Below are 20,659 nucleotides of genomic sequence, written 5' to 3'. Positions count from 1 at the left end.
AGAGGAGAGTCTTGGCTCAACAAATGATCTTGATGTGTATTATCTTGTTATCTGATGTGTGTACACAGCCAGCCACAACCCAAGAAATATGTAAATATAAAGTGCATTCCATCTATATCAGATAGCAGATTTAGGTAATATATGTTTTATGATTTATGTTACAATCCAGCCATAGGCGTGCGCACAGGGTGTGCCAGGTGTACCCTAATCACCTAGGGCACATTAGCATTATCGCTCTGTTTGACAGTGAGGAGATGGGAAAGATCTCCCTCTGTCTTGCTCTGCCATACGAGAAGTGCCTACGCACTTCTATTTCACTGTGCCAGCAGGGAGAGTAATGTACCGGGGCCATATACATGTAGGCACACACATGCATGTGTATTTAAACTTTGGGGTGCACACCCTAATGCAATACGCTGCGCACACCTATGAATCCAGCAAAGGCTTTCCAGAAAACGGGACAGCAACCATTTTTACCAAAATGCAGAAATGGAAATAACATTTGGTGCTGCCGAAGTATAGCTGTCTATTTATTATTGTGACGTCTGGTAAAATATACTGTACATGTATTTTTGGACCTTTAACCACTTGCCGACCGCTCACTCGAGCTCTACTGTGGCAAAGTGGTCAGTTCCCGTCCATCGACGTAGACCTACATCGCTGGACTCCTCCCCTTGTGGGCGGCGCTCGCGCGCCGCCGGAGGCTCGCTCCCGCTGTTTTCAGTCACAGCGGGAGTCGGGCCAGGGGAGGAGCGGCGGTGATCACCGCTGCTCTTCCCTGATCGTCGGGGAATCGAGTGTGGAGATCCGCCTGCTTGTGTAAACAGAGCGGGCGGATCTCCTAAGTGACAAACAGTGACAGATTGCAGGGTTCAGCATAGCTGAACATGCGATCTGTCCTTGTGTCACTCAGTCACCTCCCCCCACACACGTTAGTAAGCACCAGGCATACATTAACCCTTCCCTCTCCAATAAAATTAACCCCTTCCCTGCCAGTGTCATTTTTACAGTAACAGTGCATATTTATTGCACTGATTACTGTAGAAATGTCACTGGTACCCCCAAAAGTGTCAAAAATGTCAGTCAAGGGTCCGATCTGTCCACCGCAATGTCGCAGTCCCGCAAAAAAAATCTCAGATCGCCGCCATTACTCGTTAAAAAAAAAACACCAAAAATGACAGAAATCTTTCCCTTAGTTAGTAAACGCAATAACTTTTGCGCAAACCAATCAAAATACGCTTATTGTGATTTTTTTTACCAAACATAGGTAGCAGAAAACAAATTGGCCAAAAATTTAAAACAATTTTGATTTTTACATTTTTTGGGGGGGAATTTCATATAAAAAAATGTGAAAAATATTGTTATTTTTTCAAAATGTACGCTCTTTTTATAGCGCAAAAAGTAAAAATCGCACAGGTGATCAAATACCACCAAAAGAAAGCTCTGTTTGTGGGAAAAAAGGACGTGAATTTAGTTTGGGTACAGCGTCGCACGACCGCGCAATTGTCAGTTAAAGTCGCACAGTGCCGAATCGCAAAAAGTGGCCTGGACGTAAGACAGCAAAATTATCCGGTGGTAAAGTGGTTAAAGTAAAATAGTAATTCATTATTGCCTGTGTGTAAAGCTAGTCAGACAGAGTTCAAACTTGGAACTATTCCTGCTGAATCTTCAGAAATGTGAGCTGTGGGTGGCTCTGTCAGCACCACCTGACTTGACAAACCTTCACTTAACAACTGAAGAAGCCAAGTGAAAGGTTGATGGACGAACGACTACATCCATTAAAATGAAGTTACCATTTGGCCATTTGGGCCAGCCATTGGTGCTGCAGTTGTCTGAATGGAACAGCCAATGGTGCCAATTTCTTTCTCAATGCTGTTCAGAATGGATGGGGGGGGGGGCGTACTGAGTAATTCCTCTAGTTTGGGCTGAAGTGTATGGCCAGCATTGAAGTTTGTATTTAAACAGATCTTTTTGAGAGTGGGGGAAAAACCTAAAAGGTGCCTACACATACTTTTAAGCAGCCACCAAAATATTTCTATCACAAAAAATCTTGGACAGTTCCAACAGGCAAAGCCCTCACACTACTAGGTAGCCCAAACATTCCTATTTTCTTATCGCTATGATGGGCAGCATCCCTTTGGTACAATCAGGAAATACCAAAGCTTTACCTATCAGAACAACCTGACATTCGGATCCATTGCACCCGCTCCTGCAAACATGTCAAAATACAGTGTCCATGCAATGGCGATGTCTGCATCCACTATTATGGGATGCCTGCACACAGCTTCAAGGTAGAGTGCATGCAGTAGACAGTTTCTCGTGTCAAAATATGGGTCCAATTGCTTGTCTGAAAGAGCCCTTAAATCCCCAAACAAAATCAACATAAAAATATAGTAATTTATGATGATAGCACACAAACTATGAAGCGGAGCACTAAACTGGTGACCTGAAATCTGATCCTAAAATCTCAAAAGCAAAGGTATGACTTATACAACATTGAAACCAACTTATCTTCTATACAGAGTTGATCCAGATATGCTGTTCCATATTTCTTGTGACAAACTAGGTATTGTACCATTAACGTTTTGTTTCTAGCTGTCATCTTACCTGGAGTTTGTCTCTGGTGTAATCAGTCATACTGAAACAAGGTGCATTCACAGAAAAGATAATGCTTTGCATAATTTAAATTCCTTTTGCATTTTTAATACACAGTGCTTACAACGTCGTCTTTCTGTGTACACACTTTTGATGGGACCAATGCCCAAAATGATTTACATGATAGCTTATAAAGTACCTGATCCCCAGTGAGCATAAGGCTACAGGTTGCTGAAACATATGTAAATATTTTCAGTCATTTAAAATTTTGCACACTGGATAATTACTATTTACATAGGATATTTGGTCTCTACGGACGCTGAACTAATAGCAACCTAGATATGCTACTAACACACCTAGCACAGAAAACAGCGAAGTACAAATCATTCTGTTTATCTGAAATACTTGATCCACAGTATGCGCCTTAATACATCTAATATTGAAATAGTCCGGAAGCAAACAGTACACTCTACTGAATAACAACCCAAACATATCAATCCTACAGGAATATTTCCTTATGATAAAGAAATGCAAACATTTCTCAAAAACAAGAAAGAATTTACAAAGAGATAGCCTCTTTGACCAAAAACTACTGCAAGTGTCTTTTAGCCTTTATTCACACCTATTAAGTAAAACTCGCTGTTTTGTTTGCCTTTCTAAGGCCTCTTTCACACGGCCGCTCCGGTTTTTTGCTCCGCTGCGGGACTTTTTTTTTTTTTTTTTCACGGAGCGGATGACATTTGTGTCATCCGCTCCGTATGTGCGCATATCATCCCATCCGTTTGCAGATGATATACGGACATAATATATGTCTATGGGCATTGCGGATGTCAGCGGATGACACCGCTGACATCCGATTTTGCTTCCTTTCCGTTTTTTGAACGAAGGAAAAATAGGGTTCTGTTCCATTCCAAAAAACGGAACAGAACTGAAAGGAAGAAAATCGGATGTCAGTGGATGGTATTCCGCTGACATCCGCAATGCCATTGACTTACATTATGTCCGTAAATCATCCGCAAAAAAATAGGATGATTTGCGGACATACAGAGCGCCCGTGTGAAAGGGCCCTAACAAAAAAAAAAAAAACTGCCTGCGGACATAAGGGGTGTCTATAGATAAAACCAGAACGTGCAGCTTTGACTAAAGTTGAATAATAGAAAAACAAAATTCGGTGTAACCGAAAAAAAAAGAACTGCGCAAATGGAGTGATATTTGACAATAAATAAATAAATGTGAAAAATTAGGGAATTTCTTCCTCTAGCGAGCAGCAATAAAAACGTGAAAACGCAATATGTGATAGTGAATATGGGTTATTGCGCTCAGCAGTATACTCACAATAAAGTGCTAATGCATAAATAACATAAACATATGAACCAATTATTTAAAGGTGAATATTCCAATGAATATAGCAATAATAAAATTAATAAACATAGTCCTTGAAAAGTGCTCGGTGCAAACTTTAAGTTCCAGCAGCAAATACAATTGGACTTGATGTGAAATGCCTTCACCAATCACCATACACCCAGTGCTCGGATAAAATACTTCTTACCAAAAGAAGTTGACCCCTTAGTTATAGGGGGTCATGATCGCAATGTATCTCCACAAGAGCTCCAAAATCTCCTATTACAGTCTTCACATCCAGTGTGTGATAAGCCAGAGGTAAACAGATGACTCCGAGACTCCGGACAACATGTCATAAGAAATAAGGAAACTCCAATAGCGTAATATTGCCATATAAAGAGATTTAATAAAAAGTAATGCACTTACTCCATAGTGGTAAGTAAACGCCACAGTAGTACAAATCGTTCAGCTTCTCCTGGTGGATGGGACGCCGCTTCCGCGTCTGCGTTCCACCTCACCGGAACTCTACGGAACGTGAGACCGTAGAGTTCCGGTGAGGTGGAACGCAGACGCGGAAGCGGCGTCCCATCCACCAGGAGAAGCTGAACGATTTGTACTACTGTGGCGTTTACTTACCACTATGGAGTAAGTGCATTACTTTTTATTAAATCTCTTTATATGGCAATATTACGCTATTGGAGTTTCCTTATTTCTTATGACATGTTGTCCGGAGTCTCGGAGTCATCTGTTTACCTCTGGCTTATCACACACTGGATGTGAAGACTGTAATAGGAGATTTTGGAGCTCTTGTGGAGATACATTGCGATCATGACCCCCTATAACTAAGGGGTCAACTTCTTTTGGTAAGAAGTATTTTATCCGAGCACTGGGTGTATGGTGATTGGTGAAGGCATTTCACATCAAGTCCAATTGTATTTGCTGCTGGAACTTAAAGTTTGCACCGAGCACTTTTCAAGGACTATGTTTATTAATTTTATTATTGCTATATTCATTGGAATATTCACCTTTAAATAATTGGTTCATATGTTTATGTTATTTATGCATTAGCACTTTATTGTGAGTATACTGCTGAGCGCAATAACCCATATTCACTAAAGTTGAATAATGCCCTTGCTATAGGTGTAGGTCATTTACATACCATATAACGCCTGCCTGGAAAACTCCCAGGATGTTGCTAAGGACGTTGCTAATGTATTGCCCAGCTATTATTTTGGCTGTGAACCCGCTGATTGATGTGGCCAATCACACTACAGATCTGGCTCTTTTTTTTATCTCTTATTTCACTTATCATTCTGAACTGAAATCAGGAAGATAAGCCAGCCAGTCTGTAAGTAAAATCAGCACACATACACTTGTTAGGCACAAAGTTAATCCTTTCATTGCCCTCCTGATCACGCGTCACCCAGCCGGTGCCATTAGTACAGTGTCAGTGTACACAGTATTATCACTGATTACTGTATTAGTGTCACTAGTGACATCAGATAATGTCAGTTAGAATCAGTTAGTGTTGCTCCCAGCCATTGTCAGTTAGTGCCAGACCCTGATTGCTCGGCACATTATCACAGTTACATAAGTCGCTAGTGTAGCGTCTACCTGGGTCCTGGGTTACGGTCAGAACTATACTGTGTCCCCAATAGTATAGTGGCTCCAAAAACACAGCCCTGATCACTGCCACCACTTGCAACATGTAGCAGAATACATTTTGGATTACATTTATAAACAAATTTGATTTTAGTGGATATATTGTATAACAGAAAGTAAAAAATATTGTTTTGTTTTGTTTTTTTTAAATATTTGGTCTTTTTTAATTTACCCAATAAAAAATAAATAATAAAACTGTAGTGATCAAATACCAATAAAAGAAACCTGTATTAGGGCCGGTTCACACTATTGCGAGTGCGGCGATCGCATGTAATTCGGAGCGCACTGCTCCTTCATTACATGCGATCGGATGTGCGGATGCGAATTCAGCCATACACTTTGTATGGCTGAAATTCGCACTGCACCCGCACAAAAGACACACAGGACCCTTTTTTCCAGCCGCATCAGGATCGGATCGCACAGTGGTTCACACTTGTGCGATCCGATCCTGTGCGAACTGTCAGATCGCACTGCGATATGCAATCAAACTGGGGGTGTCGTTAACATTTAATTGACACCCCCTGCGTATTGCATATGGCAGTGTGAACTGCCAGATGTGCGTTTGCGATGCGGGAACAGGCTGTGAATTCGCAGCCTTCCCGCATCGCACAAGTGTGAACCGGGACTTAGTGTTAAAAAAATTATATTAGTGTTAAAAAAATGATATACATTTTATTTGCGTACAGTGTTGCCTGACCAAGCAATTTCCAATAGTACAGTGCTAAGTAGCAAAAAGCCCTCCATGCCCTGGTCATGAAGGGGGTAAAACCTTCCGGAGGTCAATTGGTTAATGTGGAGGTAATCAGAAACTTGGATTTTGTCAAAGCTTTTGCCACAGATCCCCGCAAAAAGCTAATGTGTTAGTTGAAGTCTGCGGGCTTAGAAAATCCAGTTTGTAGACCATATTTAGAGTAGTGATAAATGATTCATATTAAGGAAGGTCTAAGGTTATCAGTGGTGTACCGCAAGGTTCAGTGTTGGGACCCTTACCTTTTAATATCTTTATAAATGATATCGGGTCTGGGATTAGAAGTACCATTTCAGTCTTTGCAGATGACACCAGGATGTTTCCGACTTACAACCCAATCTCAATGCACTGTTTAATTGGGCAACTACATGGCAAATGAGATTTAATGTTGATGAATGTAAAGTTTTGCACTTAGGGGCTAAGAATATGCATACATCATATGGCGCTTTTCCACTGCATGGAACCGAACGGTTCGGCTCGCTTTTGCGCTTTTCCACTGCTGGTACCGCATGGTACGGTGTTGGAACGGTTCGGTACAGTACGGTACGGCGGCGCTTTTCCACTACATGGAACCGAACCGTACGGCTCACTTAAACAGCACCACCTCAGTTGTGGTTCCAAGAGGGCCGTACTGGTACCATATCCCACAATCCTTTGCATGCAGCCTTGACTGTTTGTCACTACTAGCCACTGATTGGTCAGAGAATCTTTGTTATCCCAACCACTTTACTTTAGTGGATAAACCAAACCATACCGAACCGCTTCAACACCATACCATGCGGTACCATGCAGTGGAAAACCAAACAGAGCCAAGCAGGGCAGAGTGGAGCCGAGCCGGTACTTGCAGTGGAAAAGTGCCAAGACATACTAGGGGGAGTACAAAGGGGTAATCAATAGTGGAGAAGGATCTGGGTGTTCTGGTGGATCATAGACTTAAATTGATTCTAAAGGTTGTAATTTTTTTTTTTTTAATAACAAATATGTTATACTCCCTCCTACCGAGGGCCCCCAATAGCAAGCCTCTTGCTATGGGGGCACTCGAGCAGGCTCGCTCCGAAGTTATTCTCCTGTGAGTGGACATTGTCCATTCACACACCGAGCTCTCTCTCCACATTGGCTTACTGATTGTGATTTTCAGCAGCAGGAGCCAATGGCTCCCACTGCTGTCTGAGACAATGAGGAGAGAGAGACCAAGGAGAGCCACTGCTGTCCTGCACACCACTGAATCAAGATGGGGCTCAGGTGAGTATAAGTGGGGCTGGAAGAGGGGGAGCTGCACCCAGAAGGTTTTTTTCCTTCATGCATAGAATGCATCAGGGTACAAAAAAAACCTTCTGCCTTTATAACCACTTTAATAACAGCACGGAATACCAAACTTCTAAAGCAAGCAAAATAGACAGACGTAGTTTTGCCCCTGTACAAATTATTAGTAAGTCCTCATCAGGAATATGCAGTTCAGTTTTGGCACCAATTAACAAAAAGGATATCAGGGAACTGGAGAAAGTGCAGAGAAGGGCAACCAAACTGAAAAGAGGCATGGAGGAGCTCAGCTATGAGGAAAGATTAGAGGAACTGAATTTATTCTCTCTTGAGAAGAGGACATTTAGGGGGATATGATCAACAAGTAAAAATACCTAAGGGGTCCATATAGTGAATTTGGTGTTAAGTTTTTTTTTTTACATTCAGATCTTTACAGAGGACAACAGACACTTTTTTTTACATCTGAGAGAAAATGGATTTAACCTACACACATTGAAAGGGTTATTCACAGTAAGAGCTGTGAAAATGTGGACTCAAAAACTAATTCTGACCAGCTCAGGACATTTTAAAATATAACTCAACACCAACATTTCTGGGAATAACACAAGGGGTAGTTTACATGGGGAATATCTGATTGCCTTCTGAGGGATTGGGAAGGAATCCATTTTCCCCTACTGGAGCAAATTGGATCATGCTTTATACATTTTTTTTTTTTTGCCTTCCTCTGGATCAGCTGCGGGTAAATGATTGTGTACATGGAGGTTTTCTATCTATGTTTTATATTTTTTTCTGTTGGTTGAACTAGTGTATATTTTAAAGCTAAGTATGCAACTATGTAACTATATGCGTGTGTATCTTTCACTATATTTAGAAGGTCTGGAGGGTATACTTGTTTTTTTTGTTCTGTTTTGCACTTCTCCTGTAACCACAGTCCTAAAGTATGCCGTTGTACAGGTTGCTATCGGACTACATTCCATACAATAAAATGTTGTTAAACCAAACATAGATCTTGTGACTCATTATCTATCTGTGATATAAAATTGAATTATGCAGCACACCCATGTAACAAACCTCCCACATCCATCAAGTCACAAGGTTGGCAGCTCCTGGAACCAAGAAAGAAGATTAACAATTTTTCAGAAGTCATAGAAGAAAAAAATGTTGGGGCGGGGGAATTCTTCCAGAAACTGTCTCTTATTTTTGTAATGCAATGAAAGCATCCAGATTTTATTGTATGTGATTAAATGTAGAACCTTATTAACTTCCTTATCAAACATCTTTTATAAGACAATAACATGGCAGCTCTAATTTGCATTGTTATTTAACTATGACTCATCTCACTGCTTTTTTTACACCTATGGTGATGTCTGAAGAGTGATCCATGCTGGATTGCTCTTCCGAGGGCATTTGACAGGTGGTAAGGAGGTAATATATCACTTCCTCACCACTTGTTTTAACCCCTAAAAACACATATCATCTCGCCACACCTGCAACACGGTCCTATTCAGTTGAACGAGACAAGGGGATCTTTTGTGGCACACTGCAATGAAAAGCTTAGTGGCTGTGGCATGTTTACCCCCTGGGGGGAAGCGGGAAGGTGAGGTGGTAAAAATGCAGCTCAACCAGATGTTTTATGCCCCCTGCATCCACAAGTATAAATGAAGTCAAAGAAACAAATAATTTTTTGTTTGTAAACATCATCAGGCCTCCCGAACATTACTGTATTGTTTAACTACATGCCGTCCGCCCACAGTAGATTTACTGCGGGCGGGCGGCACAGGCAGGGCTGTGATGTGATTGGACACATCACAAGTTAGGCAGCTGATTTCAGCCAATGATTTTGGCTGAAGTCAGCTGATCATCTGTGGACAATCACATACAAAGTTCTGTGTTTACAAACACACAGATTTCTGGGGTTCAGTGAGCCCCGTTCACACCGGTGCGACTTGTCATGCGATTTGACATTTCCAAATTGCATGACAAGGTGCGCCCCATTGCCAGCAATGAAACTGTTCATATCGCCGCAACTCATGTCGCAGCAATTATGAAAAAGGTTCCTGCACTACTTTTTACCAATGATTACCGCAAATAAATCGGCAGTGCAAATCGCACTGATATGCGGGTTTGAAATCACCCTGAAGTAAACTGGAGAGTGCAAAGTATGGTGTAGCTGTGCATGGTAGCAATTCAGCTTATATTTGTTCAATTAGGCTTTAACCTTCTTATCGGTATTCCTGAGTGTGGCTCGGGGGTAATTTCAGATCCAAAAGCGGTAGCCCGAGCCACACTCGGGGTACCGCCAGAAGCATCGCTGGATCCTGAAAACGGGGTTACTTTGGTTTTGCCTTTGGGGTTACCTTGTCACCGGGATCCAGTGATGTATTCCGGCGGTGTCTGGCGGCGGATCTTCCTCCCGATCCTCTCCGCGCCCCGGCTTCCATCTCCTGCGACGTGACGTTCGCAGGGGGGTGGAACCGGCGGCAAATTCAAATGTAAAACACACCAAACACACTGATACAATGCAAAATAAAAAAAAAATCACATTAGTTTGCCCCCCAGTGCCCTTTCCTGCAGTTTTACTGTACTTTTTATGTATATATATATATATATATATGTATATATATATATATATATATATATATATATATATATATATATATATATATATTCTGATTCCCCACTGAGCAGGAGGATGACAGCTGTGTCTCAGCGCTGTGTGCGGAGACACAGCTGTCAGTTCCCCATGCATCTCTATGGAGAAATCGGATGGGAACGGAGAGACGTTATCGAGCCACTTTGCCGCAGTAGAGCTCTAGTGAGCAGCGGCAAAGTGGTTAACGCATACTGTTGGACAGGTCAATTCGGTTGGTCGCAGGCTGGTAGATAAGTTGAGCTTGGAAACTTCTTTTTTTTTCATATAGGTAAATATACTGTCTAAATGTACATAGTCTCCCTCTACAGACAATTCACAATTGAAACAATTACTAGAAACACACATCAAAAATGTACGTGCAGTTAGTATGAAGAAACAGTAAAGCAAGTAAAAAAAACTAAATATTTTAGTTGAATGCAATATGTAATAATACATAAATGCCTCATTATATACATGAATAGGCATGTTAGCATCCAACTTTATTTATAGGAAAGATCTCCCTCCCTATCAGGTAAGAAGCAAGCAGCCCAATTACCACCTGAAGGAACACAAAGTAGCTTATAACGCTGCTGTGACTTGCTAGAACAGGGATCCTCAAACTACCGCCCTACAGCTGTTGCAGAACTACACATCCCAACTCTGACAATCACAGACATGACTAGGCATGATGGGAATTGTAGTTCCTGAACAACTGGAGGGTCATAGTTTTAAGACCCTGTGCTAGACAGTGGCTCTGCATTGTCAGCCTTCAGAAGGACGTTCTGTTACTGGCAGGGTCTCCATATTTGAACATTTACATCAAAGTCACAAAAATGATTGAAGCATGGCATCTAACATATTTTGGGTTTACGTACTCTTTATTGGACAAGTTTAACCGGTTTGTGACTGTAATCTGTAAATCAGCAATCCTGTGCATGATGCCCTGTACCGATGGACTGTTAACCTATATTCCCTTTCATTACAAGGCGCACACTGCCACTAAATATTTCCAGTCTCCACTAACTAACAAATGCAAATCAATGCCTAAATCCCCCCGCCCCAGCACCATAAATTATCTGAAAGCTAAGGACATGTAGAAATAAAAAATGGCACTGACGACTGTGTACGTCCCATGATAGTTGAACAACTGTTTATTTAGACAATATTTTCTACAAAAATATACTATAATCATCATTAATGTCGTAACTCAACACGGTCTCAATTTGCCAAAATCTAAAAACAAGCAAGGTATATTAAAAAACATTATTATCTCATTCATTTAGCCTCCGTTCACATTAGGTCGCTCCGACTTATTGGGTGACCTGTGAAGTCGTGTGCACCTTGACTTGCACGGACTTCATAACATGAATGTCTATGCAAGTTGCCTCCAGGTCGCCCCAAAGTAGTACAGGAACCTTTTTTCTAAGTCGGAGCGACTTGTGTCGCTCCTATTAGAACGGCTCCTATACTACACAATGGGAGCGTGAGGACCGCGACTTGTCAGGCTGACAAGTCGCCTGACAAGTCGGATCAATGTGAATAGACACTAAGTGTTATGCTTAGTGTTGTTTTTTTTTTACTTTCCTTTACTTGTTTCTTTGTCATTCAGTTCTGGGTCTCACTAACCTTCCTATTAGGTGCAGCATCACATGACATAATGGCATTGATTTACTAACAGAGAAGAGCGTGTTCACTTTGCAGAGTACATTATCACTTAACTAAGTAAATTAACTGAACATGACGTCCAATCAAAGTAAGCAGCACACTGGTTTTCTATACACGTGTTTAGGTTTTCTTTGCAAAGTGATTTTTCCCCACATTTACTAAGATCAGGGAAATTTTCCTTTGCAAAGTGAATGGCCTTTTTGCCTTAAGTAAATCAACCCCATAGAATCCATTATTCTTGTCTGCCCAAGAATCTGGTACCAAACCGAACATGGACCTGGAAGAACTAAGCCCTTTTGGATTCATTCAAAGATACAAACACAAAGTCAAGTTCACCGATCTTCCCTGTTCACCATCCTCAATGCAAGAGCTGGCAGTAAGATTAGGAACAGAAAGGGGCCGTGGTGTACATAGGAGAGATATGTCAACGGGGAATGGTGTGAGTGGGGTGCCGATACTTACGATTTGTAAACGTGATCAGTCCCAGATAATTTCTACAGACAGTGGACAGGCTACTGACAATCTAAAACAATGACATAAATCCCTGGCCTGTCATACATGAGATTTTACATGTGGACAGGAAGGTTGCACAATAGACTGCTGTACAAGCACCCTGGCAGAGTTTCCCCACTCAATTAGTGCTGCATGCTATATAGCCTGCAATGCCGATTAGTGTAATCCAATGGCAGGGAAGTCTCCCCGCTATCAGAATACACAGTGTGAGGATTCCCCCATCCACATTGAGTGTGTGGATGGAGGAATTGAGTCATTTTTTTTCTTTTAACCTGCAGGTTGAAGGGGAAAAAAACTGTATTATCAGGCTACAGCCATGGCAAATGGAAAACAACCTTGGTAGTCAAAGGGTTGATAAGCTCATATAATAACTATCTGCTCTGCAATCACTTTGCACATTAGAAAGATCAACTGTGCAGTGAATTTGCAAGTAAAAGTAAATTATATATACTGTAGGTTGTAAAAAACAGATATCCATCCAGTTTAACAAACTCCAGGAGCAGCTTTCTTATAAAAAAGCCCTGAACACAGAATAGCGAGGTGTGTACCATTGCCATCAGAGAATGGTGACAGATGCCACCATTTTCCCTTTGTTTTGGTTGCTGTTTCCTAACTAAATGCACATTTTCAGGTTGCCCAAGTGTGGAGGGAGAACAGGCCTGCAGCTTTTGGCAGAAAACAATAGTAATTGGACAGGTTTTTCTAAAATGTCCTATGACTATGTAGCACCCTCCTAGTGGGTGCTAGGAAAGTATATGGGTGACCCTGTCTGCTTATCAGGGGGCCCTTGATTGTCCAGTTAGGCTGTCATGTGTTGTCAGGTGTGCCTGTTGAGCTTGGGGAGTCTCCCCACTGTATTCAATGAGGGCTCTCATTGGGCGGTGGAGGAAACCTGACCAATAGCACACCAGGGCTTGTATCTATCACAGAGAGGGCAGAATATGCCGCAATGCATCCTGGGATGTGGTATAAGTCTGAGGGGAGCACATGACAGGGTGTCTTTGGTGGGAAGCAGAGCCCCAGGAGGAGGGTGACGTCTGTCTCTCCTCCTGTCCATAAGGAAAGGTGTCCTTGGCGGTTGGCCTAGAGGACGGAAGGTTGAGCGGAGCTGCAAAGAGGGATTCAGTGTGCTGAGGACCGTGTGCAGCTGTTGAGGTTGGAGTTTCCAGGTAAGCAGAGTCGTGAGTACTGTAAACTGCCCCAGGGTCTGCCTAGGAGAGGAGACCACTCCAGGAGGTCAGAGGGATCCGGGAGCCAGCTAACCAGGAGGAAACTTAGAAATGGGGGTGCCTGAGTCTAAGCCCTGAAGAGAAGTGCATGTGTAAATGGGGCGCCGGTGCAGGCCCTGAAGTGTTAAGAGTTGCAGCAGTGTTACAAGTAGCTACCTCAGCCAGGAGGGCTAAACGGAGCTGTACCAAGGACTTTGTGTCACCGGGTAGTGTCAAAGTCAGTTCAGTGTTAACAAGACAGCAAGTCATCGTTAACAAGCGCCAACCGGCGTTGACCGGCATTCAGCCGGCGTCAAGTCAGCGTCAAGAGGCATTTTTATTAGTTGTCCCATTACAGTGTGTATAGTCGAGCCAGAGGAGTATCCCACTCATTCCCTTCCTAAAATAAATACAAAACCCGAAGATGCAGGACTGCTTCTTGTCTCAGTGCTCACACTTGGAGAACATGCTTAAATGTGCTGTTGTTACTAGCGGTAACCCTGGCGGACCCTCATCTGGCACAATGCCTGGAAATTCTGCTACAACTATTTCTTTCTACAGCATCTGTCAGTTGGGAAAACATGCTGCTGTCCATGAACGTAGAACTGTCACTTGACCTGGATCAGGTGTTGATTGTGTGGGCTAGCTTACTGCTCCTGGAAAATGACAGTTAACTATAGAATCTGCTCAGCAATTGTTCCATTTATAAAGACCTCTTACAACAGTAAGTTATCATCTGCTCAGAATACGCACACAGACTGAAAAACACTTGCCAGGATGAATTCTGCTATCACAATACTACAGGTGTAGGAGACAACACGAGGTCTGAAACAAGGCCATGCAGAAGTCGTGAATATTGTTTAAAAGGTTGTATCAGCATGGCCCCTCCACAGCGACAGGAACACATTTCTCTTCCTCAAAGCATTTCCACCTGCTTATAAAAAGAAATATGGAGTTGTCCTTACCAGAGCAATATGTAAAGAAAACCAGTATTTCTGCTGTAGTCGAGCAAGGTATCTTCCCATCAAAGCAGGGGTCTCCAAACTATGGCCCTTCAGTTGTTCAGGAACTACAATTCCCACCATGCCTAGCCATGTCTGTGTATGTCAGAGTTTTACAATGCCTCATGGGATGTGTAGTCCCACAACAGCTGGAGGGCCGTAGTTTGGAGATCTCTGCATTAACCTTCTTAGCGGTATTCCCGAGCGTGGCTCGGGGTTAAATTTCAGAGCCAAAAGCGGTAACCCCCGAGCAACACTCGGGGTACCGCCAGAAGCATCGCTGGATCCTGTAAAAGAGGTTACTTACCTTGTCACCGGGATCCAGCGATGTATGCGAGCGGTATGCAGCGGCGGATCTTTCTCCCGATCCTCTCCTTCCCCTGGCTTCCGTCTCCTGCGACGTGACGCTCGCAGGGGGGTGGAACCGGCGGCAAATTCAAATGTAAAACACACCAAACACACTGATACCATTCAAAATAAAATAAATTCACATTACATTGCCCCCCAGTGCCCTTTCCTTTACTGTACTTTTTATATATACACACACACACACACACACGTATATATATATATATATATATGTGTGTATATGTATATGTGTATATATATATATATATATATATATATATATATATATATGTGTATACATACTTTAACTTATTTATAGTTTTTTATTATATTAAAATGTATGATTTTGTATGATTTTGTGTTTCAAACTTTATCATACCCAAGATGTTATAAAGAAGAACGCACAGTAAAAAAAAAAAAATATGTAAATAGTTGGTTTGGGCTGCTCATTCTCAAGAATTACATGCAAAATAATGGTACCTCTTTCAGCACCTAAAATCCGAAAGAATCATACCACCAGGGAGGTTAAAGTGTCCTAAACCCACAACAGTAAAACCAGTCTGTATATGCAGTAAAGCATGCTTGTTATACTCATTGTGGAACCTAAGGGGTTAATCTTCTGCATTGTGTAAAAAGGCTGTTTGATCCTGTCCTCTCTGATCCTCCTCTTCTTTCACTGTCCCCAACCCATCTCCTGATAGAACAGAGCCTTGGAGGCAAGCTGCACATGCTCCGTTTGGTGTGTATTGCTAGAGAAGTTTTTTTTTCTTACGAGACTGAATGTGATCAGCACAGGGCCAGTCAGCACTGTCCAGACAGAGAGCCAGGGGTCCTGCAGCCTCATAGGACAGTCAGGGGAGAAAGAAAACTCCTCCTAAAAGCTTTAACCAGACACTTATAAAAGTCACAAGACTGCTATATACAGCTGATAAGAAAAATTATTTTGTAGTTTATAATTACTAAAACTATTGCATTTCCATATTCTGTGTACTGTGGGAGACCAAATATAGTGAATGTAGTGTCCTGGGTTTAGTAACACTTTAAAAAAACACTAATGAGTACAAATTTCAATAAGAACTACATTCAGGGTATATTAGGGATCCCATATCTAAATGTTCATGGAGTAAATATTATCTTTCATTTCCTATTCCTTTCTGCTCCCACGTTTTTTGTCAGACTTTCAAAAATAAGGATGAAATATATCTATGTGGACACACAAAGCAGACCATGCCTGGAGGACTTTGGAGGTAAATATCTTAAAATCCCAATGGAAAGATTGACTCGTAAAACTTGGGTTTTGGACTATTTTTGTTTCTGTTTGAATCAGACAGGCCCCAAATTGCTGACCATGATAACCAGATGTAGAATTTCTCCTTTCTCTTGCAGGGTTCTAAGGAGCCACCCCTGTGTGTGTGCTCTTGACTGGGACTAAAGCTGAATCTATATGCTGTGTGCTACTACACTGTGTGCAGCAATACAAACACACAGTCCCATGGCATGTCACTCTTCTGCTCCCTCCTTCAAGCTAATTGAGGAACTGATGCTGGTGCCTGGAATGGACCTTTGTTACCTGATACTCAAGACACGTGCTCCCCAATAGGAAATTTGTGAAAGCTTTGGTGAGGTACCTGAAGCCAGCAGCAGTGTATAGTAATTACAAGGGATTGAACCCATTTATACAAAAAAATATGTGGTGAAGAATGTTACTTATAAATTTAAAAAGTGCGAGCCTTAAATAGTATTTTAAGCCAAAAGCAGCATCTGCAAATGCCAACACATCTACTTTGTAAAATCTTGTGAAAGTGTGCACAGACGACCAGGTGGCCGCCTTGCAAACCTGCATCATTGACGCCTGATGGCGACTTTCAGATGTGATGGTAAATCTTCCTAGAGGTAGATTTTCTAGCTTTTAACAGCGTGGGAATCACCAAGTCAGACAACCCCCTATCCTTCAGCACCTGGCTTTCAACAGCCAAGCTGGTAAAGCCAGCAACTGTAAAGCAGGATGGAAGATTGGCCCTTGGGCAAACAGGTCTTCCCTGAGAGGGAATCCCCAAGGGACATGGGCGACCAGCCGTACCAGGTCGGAGTACCAAGACCGGCGAGGCCAGTCTGAGGCCACAAGGTGACCGGAATGCCTTCTGCCTCGAACCTTCGCAGAAGTCTCGGCAGAAGTTTGAGAGGGGGGAAGGCTTATATCAGACGGTACTGCCCCCAAGGAGCGTCCAGTGCGCCTGTGACATCGGCTAGAGGATTCCGAAACCTTGCCACGAATCTCTGCACCCTACTGTTGAGGCGAGAAGCCAACAGATCCACCTTGGGAGTTCCCCACGGGAGACACAGTTGAAACACCTCCGGATGAAGTGACCATTCTCCTTGCTCCAAGGCCTGTCGACTAAGATAATCTGCCTGCCAATTTTCCACCCCTGGAATAAGCACAGCCAAGTGGGCTGTAACGAAAAGTTCTGCCCACCTTAGAATGCCGGCTACTTCCCAGGCCGCTAGGACACTTTTTGTGCCCCCTTGATGATTGACATATGCCACGGACGTGGCAATGTCTGATTAACTCTGTACCGGACACCCCTGAAGACGAACTGTCCAATGGTCCAAACAAAGTCTGATCGCCCGAAGTTCCAGTACGTTGATTGGTAGTCTGGACTCCTCCAGAGTTCAAACCCCCTGAGCACAGTCCGTGCCCAAAACACCTCCCCACCCGTACAGGCTGGCATCCGTGGTGATCAACGTCCAGTACAGGGGAAGAAAGTATTTTCCCTGTCAAAGAGCCAGAGATTGAAGCCACCAAATCAGAGACACTTTCATACCCCAGCTCAACAGGATCAGATTGTCCAGGGACTGAGGATTCTTGTCCCACTTGGCAAGAATCTTCCTTTAATAGAGAAAAAGTGCAGCGCCTAATGATAAAATGCTTGTGTGCATATAAACATAAATGCATGAACCAAGAATCCTAAATAGAGGTATCCAATGATAGACACAACTGCAATGGATGAATAGATCAAATAAACTGAAATTAATACAGTCTTTAGATCATAAAAACAGTCTCTGAGCAGAAAAAAGGGAGACTAGTGATGACAGGAAGCCGCTCCCACTGAGGACTAATATCCACCACCGAAATGTGAGTGCCAGGGTACTCTTACCCAATCAATGATCAAGCAGGCATGTGTGACAAAAGATCAGCTCATAATCATCAGACAGGCATGGGTAGCAGGGATCAGCGGTCCGGTCATCAGCCTCCAGAATACTCCAAAGCCTGAAAACCGAAAGTGTATAAAAACTTAAATGACATGTGGACTCCCCTCTGTTAGTCTACCGGTCATGGGGCGGCATGGACCTCATGGAGAAAACAAAGGGCATCCAATCGTGTAATACGTTCACATAAAAAGTTTATTAAAAGAATAGGACATGTACTCACAAAATTGCTTGTATGGTACAGCATAGGATAACCAAGATGGCCGCGGTGGCAGCGTGCTTGCGTTCGTTATTCATTGCTGACGCGTTTCGTCATCGTAGACATTGTCAAAATAATCTCCCTTTGCAGAGGTCTTGTATGGAACTGTGCAAACGGAACCGCCTTGAAGGTAGACACCATTAGGCCCAGCACCTGCATGCAAGTCCGGAGAGAAGACCAACTGCTGGACAACAGAGATTGAATGGCATCTGAAACTGGCTGAGGCCGAGTCCAGAGTCAGACCCATAGTCCAACTTGGTGGATGGAACCAGAGCAGACTTCTGAAAATTCAGAGTCCACCCGAACTCTTGCAGAGTCCGCACAGTGGTGTCCAGGTTGTCCTGTAGAGCAGATGGAGACTCTGCTCGTAGAAGAAGATTGTCCAAGTACCCCAGCACCAAAATTCCCCGCTGTCGCAACAATGCTAACACCGGGGCTAACACTTTTGTGAACACCCGAGGAGCTAAAGCGAGACCAAAGAGTAACACCACGAATTGATAATGCTCCTCGCCCATGGCAAAGCAAAGAAAACGCTGATGCACGACATATATTGGGAAATGAAGGTACGCTTCCTTGATATTGATAGAGGCCAGAAGATCCCCTTGATGAAGGGATGCCACTACCATGCGAATGGAATCAGGGAAAGGCTGGATAAACTTAATACAAACAAATCACCAGGCCCGGATGGCGTACATCCAAGAGTACTCAATGAACTCAGTAAGATTATATCTAGACCACTTTTCCTGATCTTTGCTGACAGTATTAGGACAGGAGATGTACCAGGGGATTGGAGGAAGGCTAACGTGATTCCGATATTCAAAAAGGGCCAGAGGCATATCCCGGGAAATTATAAGCCTGTCAGTTTGACATCAATAGTATGTAAACTTCTGGAGGGGATGATAAGGGACTATATCGTAGAGTATGCTAAAGACAACAACATCATCAGCAGTAATCAGCACGGGTTTTCAAATGGGCGTTCTTGTCAAACCAATCTCTTAACATTCTACGAGGAGGTGAGCTGTGAGCTAGATAGGGGCAGAGCAGTAGATGTGGTGTACTTGGATTTCACTAAGGCGTTTGATACAGTTCCCCACAAGCGCTTCATTTATAAAATAAGGTCTGCAGGTATCGACAGCAGGGTTTGCTCTTGGATACGGAACTGGCTAAAAGGGCATGTCCAAAGGGTGGTAATAAACAGCGCATACTCAGACTGGTCTGAGGTAGTAAGCGGGGTGCCCCAGGGCTCAGTCCTGGGACCAACCTTGTTCAATTTATTCATAAACAACATTGCGGATGGGATCAGTAGTTCGTTATCAGTTTTTGCAGATGACACAAAATTGGCCAGGGCAATAACTGCACAGCATGAAGCAGATATCCTACAGAATGACCTGGACAAAATAACGGAGTGGGCAACGACATGGCAAATGAGGTTTAATGTGGAGAAGTGTAAGGTTTTGCACTTGGGGACTAAAAACATAAAAACACATTACACGTTAGGAGGGGAACCCTTGGGGGAATCAAAAATGGAGAAGGATCTGGGAGTCTTGGTTGATGATAGATTAGGCAACAGCATGCAATGCCAAAGCCAGCAGAATATTAGCATGCATAAAGAAAGGGATGTATTCCAGAGATAAGACTATAATCCTTCCACTTTATAAAACTGTGGTCCGACCGCATCTGGAGTATTCTGTCCAGTTCTGGTCGCCAGTCCTCAGGAGGGATATGTTGGAGCTGAAGAGAGTCCAGAGAAGGGCAACTAAACTGAGCTGCAATCGCTCGATTTATTCTCCCTGGAGAAGAGACGCCTGAGGGGGGACATGATAGCAATTTATAAATATCTCAATGGGGATCTCAGCTTAGAAAAAAAGCTGTTCATTCGAAGGGATTGCATGAGGACAAGAGGGCATACAATGCGATTAGAGGAGAAGCGTTTTTACCTCAGGCAACGTGGGGGGTTCTTTACTGTTAGGGCTACAAGATTGTGGAATTCTCTACCACAAGAGGTGGTTTCTGCGGGAAGTATGGTGGCTTTCAAAAAACTCTTAGACTTACATCTCAAGGATCAGGACATTAAGGGCTATGTGAGATGATTATAGCCACACACACCTACACAGGTTGAACTGGATGGACTATTGTCTTTATTCAACCTCACCTACTATGTAACTATGGAATTTTTGTACCCGCACAAAGCGTTTCAAGGCCTTGAGGTCCAGGATTGTA

General features: G+C 43.0%; 1 protein-coding gene across 1 annotated transcript in view; it reads right to left on the bottom strand.

Annotated features, from left to right (window-relative positions):
* Window positions 1-20,659, bottom strand: part of MGAT3 (beta-1,4-mannosyl-glycoprotein 4-beta-N-acetylglucosaminyltransferase) — a 143,777-nt gene that overhangs the window by 68,141 nt on the left and 54,977 nt on the right. The window lies entirely within an intron of this gene.

The sequence above is a fragment of the Pelophylax lessonae genome, assembly GCF_965119305.1.
Source record: "Pelophylax lessonae genome assembly, chromosome: 8".
In the NCBI taxonomy this organism is placed as follows: Eukaryota; Metazoa; Chordata; class Amphibia; order Anura; family Ranidae; genus Pelophylax; species Pelophylax lessonae.
Note: the sequence above shows the minus strand (reverse complement) of the source record. Positions and strands in the feature narration are given on the sequence as shown.